The sequence below is a fragment of the Ambystoma mexicanum genome, chromosome 6p (genome assembly GCF_040938575.1).
Source record: "Ambystoma mexicanum isolate Mex_15411 chromosome 6p, UKY_AmexF1_1, whole genome shotgun sequence".
Taxonomy (NCBI): Eukaryota; Metazoa; Chordata; class Amphibia; order Caudata; family Ambystomatidae; genus Ambystoma; species Ambystoma mexicanum.
In genome coordinates, this window is record NC_090935.1 from 19,151,791 (window position 1) to 19,175,091 (window position 23,301).

The 23,301-nt window shown below is 53.3% G+C and overlaps 1 protein-coding gene across 4 annotated transcripts in view; it reads right to left on the reverse strand.

The window, feature by feature from the left end:
* The window catches only part of LOC138511145 (histone-lysine N-methyltransferase NSD2-like), a 583,237-nt gene that overhangs the window by 14,741 nt on the left and 545,195 nt on the right, over nt 1-23,301 (reverse strand). The gene's annotated exons all lie outside the window — the stretch shown is intronic.

Here is a 23,301-nt window from a genome sequence, read left to right on the forward strand (position 1 = left end):
AGGAACGCCATGGTAGCAGCGATCTCTCTGGGCGAATGGGCTGTCGGACGGCCAGGCAGCGGTCGGTTTGCCAACCGGTAACAGTGCATGATGCAGCCGGAGAGCCATCTGGAAATGGAAGCCTTCGAGAGATCCTTCACAGGTCCAAAGTTTACAAACAGCTGTGACGTCTTCCGAAAACTCTTTGTGCGGTCCACGTAGAACTTCAGCGCTCTAGCTACATCCAGCGAGTGCAAAGTCCTCTCGGCCGGCGATGAAGAAAACTGGTAACACCAAGGGCTCGTTGAGGTGGAAGTCCGACGGCACCTTGGGAATAAAGGAGGGGTGCGACCTCAGCACCACCCTTGTGTCGTGAAAAGTCAAGTATGGAGGCTTTCAGGATAGGGCCTGGATCTCTCCCACTCGTTGTGCGGAGGTGATAGCCACAAGAAATGCTGTTTTCAACGACAGGAACTTCAACGGCACCGAATGCAGAGGCTCGAATGGCGCCCCCATGAGCCTGGTCAGCACCACGTTGAACTCCCACACCGGGGCAGGGGCCTTCACCGGCGGGAACGATCAGAACAGTCCCTTCATAAATTCCTTCACCAGACGATGAGACCACAAAGACGCCCGTCCTGTAGTTCTGGTGTATCGGGAGATTGCAGCCAGATGTACCTTGATGGAGGCATAAGCTAGTCCAGCCTTGGCCAGGGACAGTACGTACGGCAGCACTTGAGGGGCCGTAATCCGTAGCGGGTTAATCTTCTGTGCACAGCACCAGACAGAGAACCTCTTCCACTTGTGTCCGTAGCACTTGAGAGTTGAGGACGCCCTGGCTTTTGCAAGAACCTCTCTGCAGTCAGCCGGGATATCATACCCTCCAAACTCTAGTGCTGCAGGAGCCAGGCCTGCAAGTTCAGCGACCCCAGGTCATGATGAAGGATGGCGCCTCCTTCTCTGGAGAGATGATCTGCGTCCGTCGGCAGCTTGACTGGTGGGGACGCTGACAAGTCCAGAAGGTCTGGGAACCAGATCTGTCTCGGCCACGTTGGTGCAAAGAGGATCATCCTGCACCGGGACCTCTTGAGCTGGTTGATGAGTCGGAGCAGCAACTGAGGGAATGCATATAGGAAAAGGCCGTCCCAGGGGAACAAGAAAGCATCGCCCATGCTCCTCGGCTGGGGAAACCTGCTGGCGAACCTCTGGCACTTGGAGTTCATTGCCGTCGCAAACAGGTCGATCTGGGGTTTGCCCCATCGCAGGAAGAGTCGATTCACTTGATCCTGACGCAGTTCCCACTCGTGGCACGAGCGCAGCTCCCTGCTGAGTGAGTCGGCGATGGTGTTCTTTATCCCTGCCAGATGAAAGGGTACCAGAAACATCCCCTGCTCGATGGCGCCTTTCTTGAGCATCGCCCTTACCTCCAACAGTAGTTGAGGGACGTGGTTTTCCTTCCTGGCCACGGGTGGAATGGGGGGCACTTCTTTAGAAATTCGAGGGCGTGCCCCTGGGCCAGGGCATCCAGCACCCAACGGTCGGTGGAGATGGACTCCCACACGCTGACAAACTTCGCCAGCCGGCCTCCCACTGGGGTGCTTCGGTGGGGGCCCGTCGCAACGGCCGGTTCAGTCCTGCTTGGAGGCCGCCTTGTCGCCTTGGCCTCCCTGGCGACGACGGCGAGAGTCCCCAGACTTGCCTCGTCCCCTGTAGGCTTCTTGCGATGAGGATCGGGCCGCCTGGCGGTACGTAGAGGACCCACCGCCGAATCCCTTGGAGGCACGTTGCTTGCCTCCGGAGTTCCGAAAGGACGGCCGTCGTTGCTGAAGAACTCCTAGGGTCCGAGCTGTGTCTGTGTCGGTCTTGATGGCTTGGAGAGACTCATCCACTGTCTTCCCAAACAGATTGTTCCCGTCGAAGGGCATGTCCAAAACCTTGGCTTGCAAGTCTAGGCGGAAATCTGTCGCCTTGAGCCACCCCCGCCGTCTAAGGCAAATGCTGTTGCCCAACTGGCGGAAATCGGTGTCGGCAATGTCCGTGGCCACCGTTATGGCGTGGTCAGACGCCACCTCGCCTTCCTACAAGATCGCCAAGGCCTCCGCCCTCTTGTCGTCCGGTAGGAAGTCCAACAGGGGGACGATCTTGTGCCACAATTCCCTGTCGTAGCGGGCCACGAACGCCAGGGCGTTGGCCGCCTTAATCGTCGTCGTCGCCGCCGAGATAACTCGTCGTCCCATTGCATCCAGTTTCTTTTCCTCGCCATCCGGCGGGGAAGTAAAAGTCGAGGCTGATGCCCCTGGCCCCCTGCTTTCTTCTTGGCCGCTGCTGAGACGACCGAATCCGGCATCGGTTGCGCCCTAACACACAACGGTGCAGTGTCAGGGAGCCGGTACTTCTTCTCGTACCGTTCCCTCTTGGCAGGCATCGTGGACGGGTTCTTAAGGAGAGCAAGTCCATCGTCCCAAATGTCATCCAGCAACAACACCGCGAGGACAGTCTTCCTCTTGGCCTTGCGCCGCTGGTAGAGGAAGCCTTCCTTCTTCTCTTCGGGGCAGAGCTGGAAAAACTCAGACACCCTGGCAATCATGGTGTGAAACGAGCCAATTTTGTCGGGCAGGGAAGCCTGAGGAATCGGCGACGGGAGATCCGTCCCGTTGTCACCACTGTCATTCGTCCCCCTCATGACCTTATCTGTTCCTGTGTCATCCCTCAGGATCAGGGAAGGAGACAAAGGCTGAGAGGGCCATGAGGGCTGACAAGGTGGGGCTGGATGAATCCTCCTCCTCTTGCTTGGAGGGCTTCCCGACGGACCTGGCTCAGTCGGGTCGTCCGTCGGGGAGAGAGGCAATCTGGTACTCTTCTCCGTGCATAAGGCCTGGATTGTTGTCAAGATGGCCGGCTAGTTGTCCTGTGGCTCGGGCCGCGACGGGTGCGATGGTTGCTCCTCCTCCATGGGAGCCTTGTCGTCGCCACCCTCGCTCTCGTCGTCCCCCTCGTCGGGATCCCTCCCGTGGGAACGGGCCTCTTCCAAATTCTTGTCGAGTCCCTCTTCAACTTCTACCAGCTCCTCCTCGGAGGCTGTGTTCGTGTCCGTAATGGCCACCGCCCCCCACCCATCTTTTTCCACCGGGGTCTTCACAGGGGTCTTCTCGATGGGCTTAAAAGAGGATTCACTCCAGGGAGGGAGGGAAACTCTGGGCCCCGAGGTCGCCACCACTGGGGTAGCCTTGTAGGCTTCGCCAGGGCTGCAGCGACTCCCTCAATAGAGGCCTTGGCCGGGTGAATCAAGGCCTTCACCACCTTGGGCACTCTTGAGGCCTTCACCCCTCGGCCGGTTCCTCCGAGATCGACTTGAGGCCTCTCCAGAAGCTTAGCTGGGTTCTCAGATTTTCTCTTCCCCGAGCCAGAACGTTGGCTCGTGGTTGATGGTGTCAGTGAAGGTGTGCCCTGACCGGCAGCCAAGGAGCCCGACCGTTGGGCGCTCCCGGTGCCCGCGGACTCGCGGTGCTTAGCCTACTGTTGGGCCCCCGTCGCCGGAGCGCCCTCACAGGACTTAGAAGACCGCTCAGACGACTTCTTCTTCTCACCTGCTGGGCTCTTGCCTTCCAGCCGGTTGGCGAGATGGGTCCGACGATCCCTCATGGTCCGTTCCACATGTTCATGCAAAACGCACAGTCCTTCTCCACGTGCGTTTTGTCTTCGTGAAGGCAGTAGAGGCACCTCGAGTGCTTGTCCTCCTTGAACAGGTTCTGTAGCTTGCATCCAGGGCAGTTCCTGAACAGCTTGCCGGGCGTCGAGCTTCCTTTCTCCTGGGCCATGTCCACGAGGTAGGCCTCAGAAACTGCTGGAATCCTCCAAGAAGCGTAGCTCGATGAAAACTTCATCCTTGAGGGGCGTAGAAAATTCCGAAACGGGTCCCGTTGATCGGAAGTAGAAACGGTGGAGCTTGAGGCTCGATTTAACCGAAAAATGAGATAAATCTCTTTGAAAAAGCACAAAACGCAGTAAAAGCTCGAGAGCTATAGCACGAGGACTCCCAACACTTGAACGTGCGGTAAAAATCTGAGGATGGCTGCCAGGGGAGGGGCTTAGGGAGAGGGCAGTCATTGGCTTGGGGCAGTATGACCCAGAGATCAGTGACTGGTTACTACTAAGAAAGACAGATCGGAAACAAAACTGATACTGTTTTTTTTCTTTACTGAGGATTCCCGGCCGGACGATGGGAAATATTCATGAGCATGTGAATCCATGCCAGACCCAATGCTGGAGAAAGTTACGTCCTCGCTGTTCATAGGGTCTTGCAGTGATCTGGTTAAGAGACTTAAGAGTCTCATGCTCTTTCTTAGCTGTTTCTAAGGCATCATCCACTGGTTTCCCAAACAAATTGGTCACCTCCACTGGTTTGTTTATTAGATATGTTTGTGTTTCTGGCTTAAAGCCCGAATTCTTGAGCTGTGTTGCCTCTTAAGAAGAGTACCCTGGGCCAGGGTCCGCACGCTTTCTCAGCCACTTCCAGCATGTTTTCTTAGAATATTATGGGTGACCTGTTTCCCTTCCGAGACAACTGCCGGCAGGCATGATCATACCGGTTCTGGGACTTCTTGGAGAGCCTCCTGAAGTAAATTCCACTGTACGTCACTATAACTGTCTAGCAGTGTGGTGTTATTAAATTCTAATGGAATATTCCGCTGAGATGGTGATGCGTTTGCCGAGCGCAGGCAACTTTTTACAATCCTTGTCATGTGGTGCCTCTGCCGTAGACAACGGGACTCCGGCCCTCTTTCTGGTAGTAGTGACGACCAGGGAGTCTGGAGTAGCATGCAATATACAACGGGTCAGAAGGGGAGGGGTGAAAAAGCTTCTCCACTCGAGGTTTGAAAGCTTATAAGAGATGGGGATAACAAAGAGGGCGCAAGGCTCTTCTTGATAGAGTTAAGCAGTGGATCGCCTGACTCGTGGTGGGTTTCTCCTTCAGGATGTCTTCCACACAGTCTGTGTAGTGTACTGCCTCTTGAGTGGAAATCTGAAAATGGACTGCAGCCCTATTTAAGATTGTGTTAAAGGCCATCTGATCATCAACAGGTGATGCTTGTCTTTGAGGAGGCAAGGAGGGAGGATCCAGACACCGGACGTCTGGGTCTGGAGTTCCAGTGGGTGAGAGCCATGGTGCTTCCTCTACTGCGGTTCTTGATCCCAAGATGGGCACTGGTCCGGTGTCTCCTCAAATTAATTTTCTTCTTGGCCATAGGGGTCCTCGTAGACCTCTTTAGGTTCAGAGATTGCTAAGCATGTTCCTGGGGAATATGACTTGAAAGCTTTCGTACCTTTGGAAGACTAGGGCAGGAATCCTCCTCCATAGGCCTTTTTGGGGTAATAAACTTTTCAGACAAGTCAACAAACTGAAAGTTTGTCCATATAACTCTCAAACCTCACTCTGGTCCATATAGATAAGCCAGAGGGGTCTGGAGGAGGGAAGGGCTCTCCAGGAGGAAAAGACTACATAGGAGGTCTGGATTTATCAGCCAAAGTCTTAGAGAGGGGCTGAGACCCTTCTGAATAATCCTCTCGACGTTCGGTCGTGCCGTTCGGTTTATTTGCCGTCAAAACAATGGCTCCAAGACTCTAGCGTAACTCTGGTGTATCTGGGAGAGTTTTTGACGTGCCTATTGACGGCATCAAGGTTTTCGGCTCCGCCGAAACCTTTGGGCCTGATGTACTCATAACTGGCGCGTCAGCGCTCTTGTGTGTTTAGTAGAGACGCCCTTATGGGTGATAAAGGGCGACAGCCAGACCAGAAGGAAAAAGAGAGGGGAGAAGGAATTGCATTCTAAAAGAATCCAACCCCTGGCCCCACAGCGTCGACTGATGCACCAGCTGCCGAAATCCACAGGCGTCTTCGGCGTAGGTTTCTCGAAGTAGCCGTCGGTGCGGGAAGGTCGAAGACTAAAAGACCAACGGTCGTGGGACAATGAAAGTTATAACTATGCAATATACGAGCTCCGCATAGGGCGACCAGCTAGCTGGGCGGAAAAAAATAATCTGAGGGACCTCAACGTGTGAGGGATTTTGGGTACACTACACGTCACGTTAGGGATAGTGTTACAAGCAGGCCCATGTTGACGTCCATTTTCGATCCTTGAAAGACAAAATGCAATATTCTGCGATTAACACCAGATGTCAGACTAGATGCACAGCATGTGATTCTAAGCAGATTCACAAGCATCAGAGCCGTGTTTAACTGTAGAAGGGGGACAACTTCGATGGTGCCCTTTTCCATTAGGACCTGAACTTCTTCCAGCAGGATGTGCAGGTGTTCTGGTGACAGGCGTCTGCTCCTTGGTAGGTGGTAGCGAGGTGATCGGAGAAACTCGCTGCAGTACCCGTGGGCAACAGTCTTTAGTACCCAGCGATCTGATGTTATCCCCTCTCAGGCGTGGATAAATGGTGACAGACGACCCCTGACCGGGAAAGCGTGGGAGGGGACCTGTACCGGCGAGTCAGTTGGAAGAAAAGGCAGCAGAGCCACTGGAAGCAGAGTTTCTACCTCTGTCCTTGCCCCGACGAGAGCCTCTTTGCTGATATTGGAAATTGCCAGAGGAGCCCTGTCCGGAGGACCAGGCCGCCCCTGAGCCATACTGACCCTGGGTCGAGCAGGGGAAGGATTGGCCATGAAAGGACCGGCGGGCGGTGGTGCCGCTGCGCTGGTGATAGGGTTTTAGCCGAGATCTGGCTGAGTGACTTCAGTGTCTAGTGCCGTTTCTAGGGCGCCGTCAACAACCTTCCCAAATAGGTTGGAGTCCTCCACAGGCTTATTAATTAAGGAGGCTTGTGTTTCAGGTTAGAACCCAGAGTTCTTCAGACAGGCATGCCGTTTGGGCAGGGTACCCTGAGCAAGGATGTACCCTGCGGTTTTAGCAGAGCCCAGAGGTAACTTGGCTGCCTTCAGCCACGACCGCCAGCAGGCATGATTGGGTAGGCTCTGGAACTTCATGAAGGCCATCCTGTACTAGGCCCCACTGAACATCACTATAGCTCCCAAGGAGTGTGGTGGTGTTAGCAATCCTCGTGGAGTAAGCTGCAGAGGCAGTGACAGGTTTACCAAGGGTGTTATGTTTTTTACAATCCTTGTCTGGAGAGGGTTCTGCCGAGGACAGTGGTATCCCTACCCACTTGCAAGTGGTGTTAACAACCAAGGAGTCCGGTGTGCCGTGCCCCCTAATGTAGAGGGGATCAAAGGGGGCCGGGCAAAACAATTTTTCCACACAGGGATTAACTGCCTGGGTAAGGGAAAAGGAGACTAAGGAAGGAGCCAGGCGTCTTTTAATGGAATTTAATAAGGGAATGGCTTGGCTAACCGGAGCTTACTCCTTGAGGATGTCTTCCACGAAGTCCGGTCAGGGGTGGCTTTGGTGCAGCAAATTTAAAATGGTCAGCTGCCCTTTTTAATAGGGAGTTAAATAGCATTTGGTCATCAACTGCTGACGAATCTCTTTGCAGAGGAGTAGTGAGGGGATCCAAACAGATGACGTCTGGGTCAGTGGTATGTGGCGGTGTGTGATACAAGCCCTGGTCGTCCGCCTGATCCCAGTCTGGGTCTTGATAGATGGGGTCTTGTTCATAGAGCTCAAATCCTCCATAGGAAACTTCCTGACCCGGCTCATCCCCAAAGATATTACTGTGGTGTTCCTGTGGTTCCTGCAAAGAGGGAAACTGGGCACCAGCGGAAGGAAGTTTCTGATATTTAGAGGGAATATGGCATGAGTCCACTTCCCTATGTCTCTTCAAAGCACCGTCATACTCGTCCGAAAAATTGATGATCTCTTCTTAGTCATACACTCCTCAAACCTCTCCCTGGTCCATTCTGAGGAAGCTGAGGGGTCAGGTGGGGCGGGGGGGGCAAAGGGTTGCAAAGAAGGGGATGAACCCCTATGTAAGGCCTGAGAAAGAGGTTAGGAGGGCTTAGAATTGTCTGTCTCCTGGGAAAGGGGGGCTTCCCTGATGGTCTAGAGGGATTTGGCACGTCGGTAAGCGCTGCCACGATCGACGACACCACCGCCGGTTTTGGCGTTCCAGCACCTTTGGGCAGTAGTGCGTTGGTGGAAGTTTTACGGGAACTGCCCATACCAGAAGGTTTATGCCCATTTGTATGCCGCGGCTGTGTGGAGGGCGAAGAACTACGAGGTTCAGAAGGATCCACTGAAATCTCCAACGGGCCTACAGGCGTTGAGGCCTTCTTCGACGCCGAAGGGACCTTGTGGGTTGTAATTGTGTATTTGTACAGCACTTATACACAAGTGAAGTGCTTCAGAGCGCTTCAAAGCAGGAAGTGAACAAGGGAATACAGTAGTCATTCTTAGGCCTTTAGGTTTCCGAATGATCTAACAAAAAAGTAACTAGCGTACTTGGCCTGACAGCATTTCTCCTAGTGCAAGTGCATGAACTTGTATCAGGCGCAGCCAGATAAGGGAGGGGAGACAAAGGGGGGACAAAACAGAACTCACTTGGCCTAGTAAATTCATGTCATCCAAGTGTACAGACAGAAGTGCAAGGGGGGGGGGGGTGGGAACAAGTGCGCCCGCTCCAGTAGGACTCAGGGTTAAGTGCAGAGAGGTAACTACTCTTATGGAGCATATGCTGAAAGTGCAGAAGCCCGGAGGCAAGTGCAAAGTCTGGCTGAGATCTTTGAACTCTGGAGGTGAGCCAGGCCACCAGTCAGCAAAGCTGAACAGAGTTAAGGGAGAGATGTAGGAGTGAAGCTGCAGAGAAAGAGAGGAGGTTAGCAAGGGAGAGAGGAAGAGAAGAGGAAGGTCTTGAGGAGTTTCTGGAACTTAAGGAGCTCCGGCTCAAGGCAGAGAGAGACAGGGAGGCACCTGCAGAGGATAAAGATCTACCCCCAAATCTCAGCTTGGAAAAAATGGCACGCACACAAAGAGTTGTAGGAGGCAGAGCAGAGGGCTCTAGAAGGAGAGTATTTAGGAAGAGAGCTTGGCGGATAGTGCGGGCCCCGGCCACAGAAAGCCTTGTGGACTATGCCTGTGGAGGGATTTCAGCGCCAGAGAGATGCGGTCCCTGGGCTTGAGGCCAAGGAGAAGTCTCACGGTTCTGTTCTGGATGAGTTGCAGAGGACGGAGAGTAGAAGTAGGAATATTGAGAAAGAGGCTGTTGCAGTAGTCCAGCCTAGAGAGAACAAGGGCTCTGGAGACGGTGAGCCTTTGGGGGAAGGTGAAAAAAGGTAGAATACCTCTGAGGAGGTGCAGCTGGTAGTGGGACTTTTTAAAGATGTCAGAGAAGTGAGAAGAGAAGGAGAGAGTGGAGTCGAAAATTACCCCCAGATTTTTTGCCTCACTAGCTGATGAGGGTGCTGGGCAAAGGGAGGCCAGCCAGTGGGAAATTGGGAAAGCTGGGGCAGGGGTCCCAATGAGGACGATCTCTGTCTTAATAGCTTTGAGGCAGATATCGTTAGCAGCACACAAAGACTGAATTGCGGACAGTCAGGAATGAGCGAGGAGGAAGAAGAGGCCGAGGGTAGCCTGAAGGAGAGCTGCGTGTCATCCGCATAACACTGAAAGTTAAAGGTGAAGGTAGAGATCCTATGGGTTAGAGGGGACATGTAGACATGGAAGAACCACAGGGAGAGGTTAGATCCCTGGGGACGCCACAGGTAGAGAAAGTGATAGAGGAGTAGAAGGACCCAAGTTCCACCTGGGAGGGACGGTCAGAGAGAAAGGCAGCAAGCCACGCCAGGGCCAGATCTGTGATGCCCATCGTACCACGGAGACGGGAGATCAGGATGTTGTGGTTTCCCATGTCGAAATCAGAAGAGAGATCGAGAAGAATGAAGACAGAAGGAGAGTTGGAGTCAAGATTTGAGAGCAGGTTTTCACAGGCATTCAGAAGAGCCGTTTTCATGCCTCTGGATGCTCTAAAGCCAGACTGATGGTCATGTAGACAAGCAACAGATTCAGTATGGAGGATAAGCTGAGAGATAGCTAGTTTCTCCAGGAGTAAGCCCAGGAAATGATTGATAGAGATTGTGCGATAGTTTGCCGGGATAGAAGAGTCAGTACAGGGTTTTTTGAGTAGAAGGTGCACAAGAGGGTGCTTGCGAGAAGTGGGGAAAACTCCAGTGGCGAAAGAGAGGTTGCAGACGGCGGCCAAGGCTGGAGCAAGAGAATCAATGTTGTCCTTGATGGTTTGAGAAGGGCAAGGGTCATCCTGTTTGGAGGAGGCTTTCACAGACCACACTTGTCTGGAGACGACCTCAGGTGTGACAAGGAAGAGGGATGAGAGAAAGGGGTGGCCGCAAGAGATGTGGGTGCAGGCGAAGGTGGGGGTGGTGGGGGTCGAGAGGACAGGATGCATTGTGTTTTGGCAGTGAAATGGGCAGCCAGGGCCAAGCAAAGGGCCTGGGTGGGTTCAGTAGAGGATGAGGCTGCAATAGGATTGGCCAGTTCCTTGCAGACTTTGAAGAGTTCAGCCAAGTTGTTAGATGCCGCTGAGATGCAGGCTTGAATATAGACTCTTTTCTTGGAGCAGATGCAGAATCTATATTCCCTTTGAAGAAAGCGGCAGGCCAGTTTGTCAGATGCATTTCCGTTCCACTACTCTGCACTTTCGTTTAAGGGCAGACAGCTCGAAGGCTTCAGACGGACCCTCATGACAGGGGCAAGAATGTCAAGAGTGTTGGAGATGGAGAGGTGAAAGTTTGAAAGGGCTGTGTCAGGGTGGGAGTCAGCCGCAGGAGTAGAAGGAGGAGAGTAGTTGAAGGCAAAGGCAAACACTGTAACTCTTTTCATGGGTCAGATGACCTTGAATGCAGGAGGTAGTGAAGGGTTTGCCGGTGCTAGAGGAGAAGAGAGCTTCATGTGGGAAGAGAGAAGTGAATGATAAGTAAGAGGGATAGAGATAGGTAGGTTTGTTGAGATAAAAGCATCTAGGGTGTGGCCAACAGTGTGCATCAGACCAGAAGGTAGAATGGGCATAGTAAGAGAGGAGACAGGGGAGAGAGAGCCTGCAGACCAGACATTCAAAAGAAGAGTAGACCTGAGTGAGAATGATGGAAACGGGGATCCACTCAGGAGAGATCAGGGCAACTACACCTCCTGGCCTGTTAGGCCTGGGCACATAGAGGATCTTCTAGCCTCCAAAGTGTCGAAACTCGTGACAGAGCTGTCCTTGAACCGTATCTCAGTAAGGGCTAGGACATCGAGATCCAGGAGTTCAAGGAGGTGGCAGATATCAGAGGAGTGATTGACAGCAGAGCGGGAGTTAAGCATGGCAACATGGAGCAATTGTTTTTGAAAGACTTACGAGGGGGGTACAAGGGATAGTGGTCACCCCAGTGAGTGGCGAGAGTGCCCACGAGATAGGGGTAGGAAGGGACAGGGGAAACGAGGATAACAAGGATGTTGGTGAGGGGAATGTAGGCAAGGGAGTCAGGACAGTAGTAGATGACAAGGGAACCTGTGTAGGAGGGGCCACAGGGGGCAAGGAAGCCTCGGATACATCGGCAGTGGATGGCAAGGGAACCAGAGAGGTGGAATCTGTCATGGTTGTCAGAGAAGTGCAAGTAGGCAAGAGAGCCTGTACAGTTGCAAGCGACAAGGGAGCAGTTGTGAGAGAGGCGGTGAACTTAGCAGGAGGCAAGGTAGCAAAGTGGGCACAGCTGGCAAAGGAGCCCAGGCATCCGTAGAAACGGGTGGCAAGGGAACCCGTGAGGAGGAATGCAGAAAGTTGATGAGGCAAGGAAGAAGCCTATCAAAAAGTAAAAGGTTGGGTTGAGGCCCCGTACCAGGATGGTACCGTTTCGATAAACATTTATGATGACTCTGGAATTGGAGATAAAGGCAAGAAGGACCTCCCAGCGGGTGCCACCATTAATGTGCGAGGAAGAGCAAGGAGAAAGCCGAGCGACCATATGAAGAGTCCATAGGTCGGGAGAAGGAACGACAAAGAGGATGTCGGTGAGAGTCTCTCTGGCAGAAGCGCTAATGTAGGTGTCAGCAATAGACAGGCCTGGGTTGGAGCCCAGTGTGTCCTTCTCGAGTTTCTTTCTGCCAAACTTAGTAAGAGGAGAAGGATAGGAAATAGAGAATACGTTACAGAAGATTGGAGAGATATAAAGCGCCATAGAGAGGGCCACAGAATGTGGTATACTTCAATCAGCAGAGCAGCTGAGGTACGTGGGAGGACGCAGACAAGGCGGGAGCAGACCCACAAGGAGACACAGCAGGACTGGGAAGAAACAAACAGTGTGGACTGAAGAGGGTGGGGGAACAGAAAATAAACCAGAACCGTGGGCAAGGGAGTAACAGTCAGCATGTACAAGGAAAATGCAGGATGAGCACACACCTAAATCCGATTTTAAAAAATGGAGGCACGAGACCGCCAGGGGGCGCGGAGCATGCTGGACGTGTGAAACCAGCGCTCCTCCACCACCGCAGGGCCTATCACTCTGAGCCAATCCCCGGCCGGGAGTTTGGAGTAACCCCGACGGGAGCGTTCCTCCGAAAGTGGATATAGCCTGGCCCCGATCGGAGGCCCTGCTCGCCGAGCAACAGAGAGGACACCTTTTCAGAGGCCGTGCAGCGGAGCCACTGAGGGCATCACCTCTCGCAGTGCACCAGGCCTCGGCCGGACCTGCCGCGGAACCCGGAGCAGCCGGTCATCGCAGCCGCGGCCCGCGCCCATAACACCGAGAGGAAGACGCCAGAGCACGCCCCCCACCGTGCGCGGACGCCGAGCGGGCCCCGGAGCTCTGCCCCGGTGGCGTGTGGACATCGCACAGGGCCAGGGACGAGTGGGGCATCCTGGTGGGAGCCCCACACCACCAAGAACCGCTCCGGTGCGGACCACTAGCAGCAAATCAGGACTCCGGGAGCCTCCCGACCCGTCTCCCCCGCACGGAGGCCTACTTGAAAAGGAGCCCCCAGTGAAGGGGTCCTAGCCCACAATGGACGTGTGGCGGCCCTCGACAGCCCGAAGGTGGTGAGGAGCGCAGGGGGGAGCACTGATACTCGCCGGACTGGGTGTGGCCCCCCCGGCGCCCTCTGGGCACGGACCAGCGCCACTCACCCCGTAAAAGCTGGCACGGCCTTCCCCCCCTGGAGTACAGGGGTCCCCCCCGGAACATTTCAGCCGTGACGCATCTGGGGACACAGGCCCCAATCACAATCTTAGCCCTCCTCGTGAGTACCGGAGTCATCACTGGGGTCCCCCCCACATTGCAAGCTTGGCTCCGCGGAAGCGGGGAGGGCACAAGACGACCAGAGGAAACCTCAAGGCATTAAGGCATGGTGAGAGGCGCCCCCCACCCCCACCCAAACTCCAAAGGGCACCCAGAGACTGGAGCCCTGGAACCGACCCAGCCCACGTGCGCAATCCGCTCCCTCCAACGCTTCCGCCGGTCCAACGCACCCCTCGGTGATCCACAAAGAGTCACCATGCCTTCAAGTGCCGACCCCCCCCCCCACCGCAGTGCTAACGAAGGACGACCTCAAGGATATCCTCCAGGAGATAAAAGCGATTTGAACGGACATACAAGCCTCTATAGTTGATCTCAGGGGGAGAGTGGAGACGCTCGAGGAAAAAATGGAGGGAATGGAAAACAACCACCTCCAAATGGACCTGTTAGACATGAAATATGAAGCGAGGCTAACAGACCTAGAAATCAGAGAGGAGGATATAGCCCTGAAAATGGACGACCTAGAGAACAGCGAACGCCGAAACAACCTGCGCATTATGGGTGTGACTCAACACAGAGGCGAGACTGCCGCAGACGTGGGGAGAAAGGTTCAGGGCCTCATCAACCAACTCTTCACAATTGAGGGGGGCAAGGAAGTCCAGCTGGAAAGAGCCCACCGAGGGGGAGGTGGAGCGCGGGGCGGCCCAAGGTCCATAGTTGTGCGCTTCCTCCGCTACAGAGAAAAAATGGAGGTCCTCGAGAAAGCGAGGAGGCTGGAGAGTTTCTTGTTCGAAGGAGACACAGTGAGGATTTAACAGGACCTCTCGGCTTTCACTCTCACCAGCAGAAGAGAGTGCCGGCCACTCACCCAGTGGCTCACCAGCCAAGACATAAGATACAGGTGGTCCTTCCCATTCGCCTTGTCTTTCGAACGCTCTGGAGTGGACTATAGAGTGACCAGCGGCAAGGAGGCATCCCAAGTGCTGCAGGTACTCAAAGGGGAGACCCCAGAGGAAGGAAACGAGATGGAGGTGCAAGAGCCTCGGAGCGCCAGCAGGGAGCCAGAGGGCCCCTGGTCCACAAAGAAGAAGATAAAGGGCCGAAGGAGATTCAAGAAACTAAACACCCCCACAACGGAAGCCGAAGGGGACTAAGTGGTCAGAGGCTCGCTATTAGAGAAACTGAGAGATTGAATCAAACAGCCCCGGCCGGGGACGCTGAGCTTAACAAGGGGACTGCGGTGGATGGACTTGCATTCACCCTGGTGGCTTGCCCGTTGGCAGGCGTCATGATAGAGGGGGAGGGCGGAGGGGGGAGGAGGGAAGGGAGGGAGTTGGGCATTTTGGGGACCCACACAGTCTCCAAACCACATTGGAAGGTGGCAGCAAGCATAGATACGGGAAGACGGTACAAACAAGACAAGGACCCAATGGCAGACAATGAGAATAGGGGCCGGGCTGAGTCACTGAGAATTGGCTCACTCAATGTTAAGGGTCTGAACTCCCCAGCAAAGCGCTCCCACTTGGGGAGGGAAATGAAGAATGCTAAAATAGATATCCTCTTTGTACAGGAAACTAGAACGGTCAGGGGAGAGGAGAGGGCCATCCCGGGAGCACACGTGGGCCAGACCTTCTGGGCATCCGCTCCCACGAAACGGAGTGGAGTCGGGATCATCCTGCAGAGAAACCAGAGACTCACAGAGGTAACCAGGTGGGGGAGGGAAGACGGTAGAGCCATGATTATATCAGGTGACATGCACAACTCCAGGGTCTCCCTAGCAGCTATATATTGTCCTAATGTGGGCCGGGTTGAATTTCTCAAAGAGGCGATGGGAGAAATAATGGCCAGGACAGAGGGGCTCCTTATACTGGGTGGAGACTTTAACATGTGGGCAAATCGGGAACTAGATCATAGTGGAGGGGCCATCCCGTAAGGCAGCCGAGGGGGTAGACCCCAGGGGAAATTCCGGGAGCTGATGTGGGGCTATGGGCTCGTGGACACATGGAGGGAATTACATCCGGAGGGAAAGGGATACACCTTCTACTCAGCGGTCCATGGCACCAGAACGAGAATAGATCATCTTTTCATGGGGCACCAGAACATGAGCTGAGTGGAGTCCTGCATCATCCTTCCGGTTAGCTGGTCGGACCACGACATGGTCTGGGCAGATATTAGTGTATTGGGTCTGAAACCCAGAGAATCCCTGTGGAAATGCAATGACTTCCTGCTAAGGGATGTGGTTTTTAAGGAGGAGATGGAGAAGGCGATCAATGAATATTTTGAACTGAATAACACGGGTGAAGTCAACATAGAGACAGTCTGGGAGGCAGCAAAGGCGACCTGGAGGGGTGTTCTGATTAGAGAGGGGGCTTCCAAAAAAAGCACCAGGACTCTCCTGGCTCATAGGCTACGGGCAGAGATAATAGCATTGGAGGGATCTGAAGGGAAGAGGGATGAGGAGAGGGAAAGGGACTTGGGGGATGCAAGAGAGAAAAGGCAAGAGCTGAGAGCATTGGAGATGGGGAAAATTGTATCGGGCCTCCAACACCTGCGCCAAAGGTATTATGAGAAAGGGGATAAGGCTGACGCCATGCTGGCGGCCAAACTCCGGGGCCAACAGAGAGATAGATGGGTGTCAAGGATCCCATGCAGGGATGAGGGGACAAAAATGGATCCCGAGGGAATAGTGGAGGAATTTGCGGGGTTCTATGACATTCTCTACGGGAGGGAAGGAGAAGTGGAGGCAGAGGCACTGGGAGCATACCTCGGAGGAGTAACATTACCTGTGATGGACCCCCCAGAGGCATCAGCTTTAGACGCCCCAATAACGAGCGAGGGGGTACTCAAGGCAATATCGGGTCTTAAGCTGGGCAGGGCCCCCGGGGAGGACGGATTCACCGCAGGCTTCTATAAGGGCTTTGGAGGCCTACTAGCGGGGTTTCTGGCGGGCCTATTCACAAATATCATGAGGACTGGGAGTGCGCCTCCGTCTTTTGGCAAAGCACGGATAACAGTGATCTCGAAGGAGGGCAAAGATCCAACAGACTGCCGGTCATATGGACCAATCTCCCTCCTGAATGTGGACGCTAAACTGTTTACCAGGATCATAGCCACGAGACTAGACAGCCATATGCCGGTACTCATCCACTCCGACAAGGTGGGCTTCATACAGGGGCGACAGGGGGCGGACACCCTCCGGAAAACCCTGCACCTGATGAGGGAAGCGGCCCCGAAGGGAGACAACCCTGTCCTGGTGGCCATCGACGTCGAAAAGGCATTCGACAGGGTGGACTGGGAGTTTCTAAACGGAGTCCTTGTCAAACTGGGCTTTGGCGAGGGAATCAGGCGAGCCATTAAGGCCTTATACACAGACCCCTCTGCTAGAGTCACGGTAAATGGTCGCCTTTCACGAACATTCAGCCTTCAAAGGGGGACGAGGCAGGGCTGCCCCCTCTCCCCAATCCTGTTTGCCATGACCATGGAAATACTCGCGGAGTACATCAGATGTGCCAGATGGTCCGCGGTATTGATGTTGGAGGTCAGACCTTCAAGCTCGGCCTCTATGCAGATGACATACTGCTCCGCCTGAGGGAACCTACTAGCTCGGTCCCGGTGGCCGTTCGGGTTATTGAACGGTTTGGCCAATTCTCAGGCTTCAGGATGAACATAGGGAAGTCAATGATCTTCCCCTTTGCCCCAGATGCAGACAGGGACCTCACGGAACGGTCCCCCCCGGGGTTTCAAATTCGTACCGAAAGGATTAAATACCTGGGGATCAATATTGTCCGGCCCCACGAAGATCTAAGCCAGGCAAATTACCCCCCGCTGTTTGACAACTTATTTAAAGATATGGAGACATGGGGTAAGGGGCAAATCTCGTGGATTGGAAGGATAAACGCTGTAAAGATGAACCTCCTGCCTGTATGTTTTCCAGATGCTCCCTTTGGAAGCCCCAGAAGTACTTCTTAAAGAAGCCAAAAAACGCATAACGAAATTCATATGGCAAGGCCAGAGACCCAGAATAGGTTATGAAACACTCACCCTCCCCAAGGATAGAGGGGGGGTCGGCCTCCCAGACTTACGAACTTACCACAGAGCAGCACAGCTCAGAACCCTGGCCCCCCACCTCGGAGAGGACCCCAACAAACAATGGGTCTTTCTTGAAAACTCCCTCCTGAGCCCTGTCACAGTGGGTGAGTGGTTATGGGTGCTGATGAAAAAGCTCCCAAGGAGAATCAGGGATCACCCAATACTAGTAACAATGTGGAAGGCGTTGGAGGGTAAGGGACACGGTGAGAAGGTGACCACTTGGCCCTCCCCCATGAGTCACATCTGGTCCACACCAGTTTTAGAGGAAATCCCAAGCCACGAACACTATCAGCCCTGGTTTGACGCGGGCCTATGCAGAGTTGGTCAGTTGGTCAGGGAGGAGTCCTTTATAAGTATCCAGGAGCTTGAAGAATCCTCCTCTACCTGAGACTTAAGGGAATCCTAATGAAACCAAAATTAAAGCCCAAATTACAAAGAAAACTCACCCCAGTTGAGAAAATCTTAGATACCCATGTAGAAATGAAAGGCCTCATCTCACTCCTTTACTCTGCCCTTTTAACCGCCCGGGAGGGAACCACCAAAAGCCTCAGGGGGAAATGGGAAAGAGACTTGGGTTGTAGGATCGGAGACGGTCTCTGGGGGCGACTCTGTAGTAGATCATTTAAGACCTCGATCTCCTGCCAATACAAAACCCATGCTGTCAAACTCCTGCACAGATGGCAGTATGACCCCGATCACACTTTCTAGGATGTTCCCAGACGTAATCCCCCTTTGCTGGCACGGGTGTGGGGAAAGGGCAAACTATTGGCACATGTGGTGGACATCCGGTAAGGTCCAAACTTATTGGGCCAAAGTGCTTAGCTGGCTGAAAGAGGCGGGAGAAGGTGTGCTCCCGCTGGACCCGATGTTGATACCGTTTGGCTTGCAGCATAAGGATGACCACTGGGAAAAATTACCAGACCTCTCGCACTCCCTACTGTTGGCAGCCAGCGCGGCCCGCGCTACAACTTGGAAGAGGCCCGCCCTCCCCTTGAAGAAAGAATGGGTGATGATTGCCAAAGACATATTCCTTATGGAAAGACTTACAGCGGCTTTACATGGTTCAAGCACCCAAATAGAGACAGACTGGCTGCAATTTCAAGAAGTGTTTGGCAATACATAGGCCACGTCCTGAGACCCTCAAGTGTCCTTGGCCCCAGCCCAAAAACAAGCCCCGACATGGAACGAATGGCCCTGGAACTTTGAAAGCCGGTTGACCACTGGCGGAGAAAACCCAGATTGACGCTGCCCTATGCCGCATCATTTCTATAAGCAGACAGCAGCGCTCGAGATACTGTGTGGGGTGGGTGGGAGGATGTGGGGCATGGGGGGAACAAATGGGAGGGAATAATGGCTTATAGTTTGATTTGTTGAGGGCGATTGCCCAAATCTTGTAAATTGTGCACCTATGTTTCCAAAAATCAATAAAAATTGAATTTAAAAAAAAATAAAAAAAAATGGAACACACTGAAATGCAGGAGGTTCACAGATGAGGTAAAACACACCTAAATATGAATTTTAAAAATGGAGGCACAACACAGTGAGATGTGTGTTTATGAACACGTGGTGTGTGGGTGTCCTTGTCGCTGGGGTGTGGTTTCCCCATAGCAGTGTCGACGGCATGCCTATCGGGGTTGGGGACTGACACATGGAAGTGCGTAGGCTCCTCGGAAATATTGATGGCGTCGGAACCGGAGCCATGGCTGCCGACAGATTCCTCGTATGAAGCGACAGCGCCCGAGGGGGAGAGATTCTCGGCCTGCATAGCGAAGGTCACCCACTGGTTAGTCCACCTGTCTTTTAGCATTTTAGGCCGAAAGAGATTACAGGCCTAACACAAGCGTTTGTCGTGGTCGCGAGGAAGACACCTGTTGCATTGACAATGGGTGTCTCTCTGGGGAAATTTGCTGTTGCAGGACGGGCAGAATTTAAAGGGAGTCTTCTCCGTAGCAAAGGTGAGTGTCAGCCAGACCAAAAGGAAAGTAAGAGGGGTGAAAGAAATACATTCTCAAAGAGAGAAAAATGAAACCAGGCCCCACTCTCCCTACTGTAAAAGCCAGGCCTGAGGGGCGAGGCCACGCGGTCAACAGTCGCCGAGCAGACAGGAATGGCAGCGTCGTCAGCGAGCAGGAGTCCCACAGAGCCGTCGAGAAGGTGGTCGAAGTTGACTAAACGACCGTAGGCCGTGGCAATATAAACTGTTACGAGCTCCGCATGCCAATATGGTGGGACCTCGAAGCGTGGGGGATTTTGGGTACACTACAATTCGGGTTAGGCATAGTCTTACTGTCTTGCCCATGTCGACGTCCCTTTCGATCTTTGAAAAAAAGATGCATACTGCGCGATTACCACTAGATGCGGACTATGCACAGCATGTGACTATGCAGATCCACAAGCATCAGAAATAAATATATGGGGATGGGTAAGGGAATATGTTAAGGTGGAGGGAAGTGGGGGAGTGTGGGTGGTTCCGCCACCCCCGCATTCTTTACTAAAAAAGCAACCCAAAATAATTACCTCTAATTGGAAAAGGTCAAATATTTTCGATCAAGTAGACTTAAACAAGTCAGAGTTGAGCAATGTGCCGATTTGCGGGATCTTGTCCCTTTTCTCCAGAGGGGAACCCTTCCCTGTGTGGTTAGGGAGGAGAGCCCGCTATGCACCAATTCCCCTAGGGTTCTTGGGGACAAGGACTCCCGTTTTCTGAAGGAACTCCCTGTCCCACTTTCCTATGAACCCCTTAGGCCATCACTGCCTCAGAAGACACAACCTGAACAAACCACTGTTTGCTATTGTGATACAACTTTCAGTATTCAAATGCAACACCAATCCACTGAGGAGAAGAAGAAGAGTGGAGGAATAATGCTGATCACTCCTCCATAGCAAGTAGAGAACTCTGTGAAGAGTGGGAACCACGGAGTAATAAAGAATATTTTGGGGAAAGAGAAGGACATGGATCCTCCGCTGAGGAAGACCCAGGTCAGTAAGCAAAGAAGGACTTATATTAGGGAGTCTTGTTTACCGAGCAAGTGAAGCCCGGGAAGTTCAAACCTGGGAGAAAGAAGCCAGATCATTTCAGGAGGTACTCGATCAAGAGGAGGAGTAGAACAAAGGAGGTGGCGTGATCTCGAGGAGGCATACCGTGTTGTCCGTCAACGACGCTGAGACCATCCAGCAGAATACTCTGCAGAGCTGCAGTGAGCGAAGCAGAGAAGGAAAGTGACACAGCGTGGTCCCTACCCCATAGGAAGAACCGGTGACGCCAACACAACAAGTTAGAGGTAACAGGAACAGTGGGAGACCCGGAAGAGGTCATGAGCAGGCGCTAAACAGCAGAGTACCACGCATACCAAGAGATGGTCTAAGTTACTTACCTGTAACTATTGTTCTCCAGCAGGGGTCTGGCATAGATTCACATGCTCATAAATATTCCCCTTAAGTCAGGCTGGGAATCCTCTGTAATAGAAAAAAGTTTCACTTTAAAACTGTATTTCTCCTCTAAGCCCTCCACTGTCCTATGGGTCATATGACACCCATCCAATGACAGTCCTCTCCTTAGCTGCACCCCTGAAGGCAATCTTCAGATTTGGTAAGCAATTGGAAGTGGCAGAATGAACCAAGAAGAGCCAAAAAGGGGAAGGTGGGAGGGTTCACATGTGAATTCATGCCAGGCGCATGATGGAGAACAATAGTTACAGTTATGGCATGGATTCACATGATCATGAACATCGATTACACAGCAATGCATATACACAACTATGGAGGTGGCAAGGCTCAAAAGAATCAATCAACAATCAACACTCACCTCTGGAACAGCACCGTTTGCCCGACTCGGCACTGCTCCCTGGAATCCCTGTTGACACAGTAGAACCTTGTGAAGCTGTGTGTAGACCTCCATGTAGCAGCCCTGCAGATGTTGAGCAGGGGCACACCAGAGAGAAACGCAGTCGTAGCTGCAATGGCTCTGGTGGAGTGGGCTATCGGACGGCCTGGCAGCGGCCTGCTAGCCAGTCGATGACAGTGCATGATGCAGCCGTAGAGCCACCTGGAGATGGAAGCCTGCGACGAGGCCTTTCTTGACGGACAAATGAGAAGTCTTCCGAAAATCCTTTGTACGTGCCACGTAGAACTTCCAAGGCATGAGCCACGTCCTGTGAATGCAAGGCCCTCTCTGCCGAAACGACAGATTCGGAAAGAAGAGGGGTAACACCAAAATGGTTTGTGGTGGTGGAATTCGACAGTACCTTAGGCATAAAGGTGGTGTGTGTACGCAGCACCACCCTTGAAGCGTGGAAAGACAAGTAAGTCTGCCTGCAGGACAGGGCGTGAATCTCCTAAACCCGCCTGGCCGAGGTGATAGCCACCAGAAAAGCCGTCTTCCACGAGAGAAACATGAGCAGAGCCTGATGCATAGGCTCAAAGGGCGCTCCCATGAGCTTAGTTAGCACAACATTAAGCTCCCAAGACGGCGGGGGGGGGGCCCTCATTGGAGGGAAAGTCCTGAAGAGCCCCTTGAGGAACTCCTCGACGAGCCTGTGAAACCGGAGAGAAGGTCTGCCCGGAGAATTGGTGTACCTGGATATGGAAGCGAGATGCACCTTGATAGAGGCGTGAGCCAGTCGTGCTTTGGCAATGGAAAGCAAGTATGGTAGAAGTTGCGGGACCGTTACACGCAGAGGGGTAATCATCTGAGTCCGGCACCACACAGAGAAGCGTTTCCATTTATGTCTGTAGCACTTCAACGTTGACGAGGCTCTGGACCTGGCCAGGATGTCCTTACATTCTGTAGGTAAAACAATCCCCAAACTCTAGGGCTGCAGGAGCCATGCCCTCAGGTTCAGAGACTCCGGGTCGTGATGAAGAAGCGCTCACCTCCCCCTTCTCTGGCATGAAGGTCCATGGACAGTGGCAGCTTGATGGACCGGGCCACTGACAGACGTAATAAGTCCGGGTACCAGATTTGCCTCAGCCACACCGGGTCGATGAGTATCATCCTGCAGTGGCACTGTCTGAGTGGGCTGATCACACATAAGAGGAGTGGTAACAGGGAAAGAGTACAGAAACTGTCCCCCATGCTCTTCAGTTGAGGCAATCTGCTGGCGAACCTCTGACACTTGCTGTTCGCCGCCGTTGCAAAGAGAACGATCTCGAACTGGCCCCATTTGCTGAATAGAAAATTCACCTGGTCCTGGAGAAGTTCCCACTCGTGGCAAGAATGCAGTTCCCTGCGCAGCAAGTCCACGGTGGTGTTCTTGACTCATGCTAGATGAAACAGGACGAGGAACAGTAAGCGCCACAGGTCCTGTGCCATCCTTGGAAAGCGCTCTGAGCTGGTCCCCTCTTGTTTCCGGGTGTAGAACATGGTGGTTAAGTTGTCTGTGAAGATCCCCACCACCTTGCCCTTTAACGATGGGAGGAAAGACTTGAAGTCCTAGAATACAGCCTGAAGTTCCAAGACATTGATGTGGAGGCCCTTTTCCTCCGGTTGACAGAGGTCTTGGGCGTGCAACTGCCCAGTGTGGGCGCCCCGTCCCTCCAGAAAGGTGTTCGTGGTGACCGTCTCCTAGTAAGGGGAGAACCTGAAATGGAGCTGCCACTGAATCGCCCGACAGAACTCCTTGTTGAGCGAGATCTTGTCCGCAAAGTTCCCAAACGCCTGCATCCCCCTTGCATCCAGGAATTCCTGGAGAGGTATCATGTGAAGTCTGCACAGGCGAAAAAGGCTGATGCAGGAGGACATCATGCCCAGCAGGAACATGATGGACCGAACCGTCGCCATCTGCAACGATGGCAAGCGCTGTACTTTGTCCTGTATGGTTCTCACCCCCTCTCTCCCGAGGTTGATGCCAACCAAGTCACTGTGTTGATTTGGGCACCTAGAAACAGTACATCCAGAGATGGCATCAAGCAGGACTTTGGATAGTTTATGGAGAACCCCAACTCCGTCAGCAGATGTACGGTCTGTGTCGTGTGTTCTCCCGCCAGAGCGCTAAAGCGGGAACGCACCAGTAAGGCGTCCAGGTAGGGGTATATGTGGATAACTTGTAGAC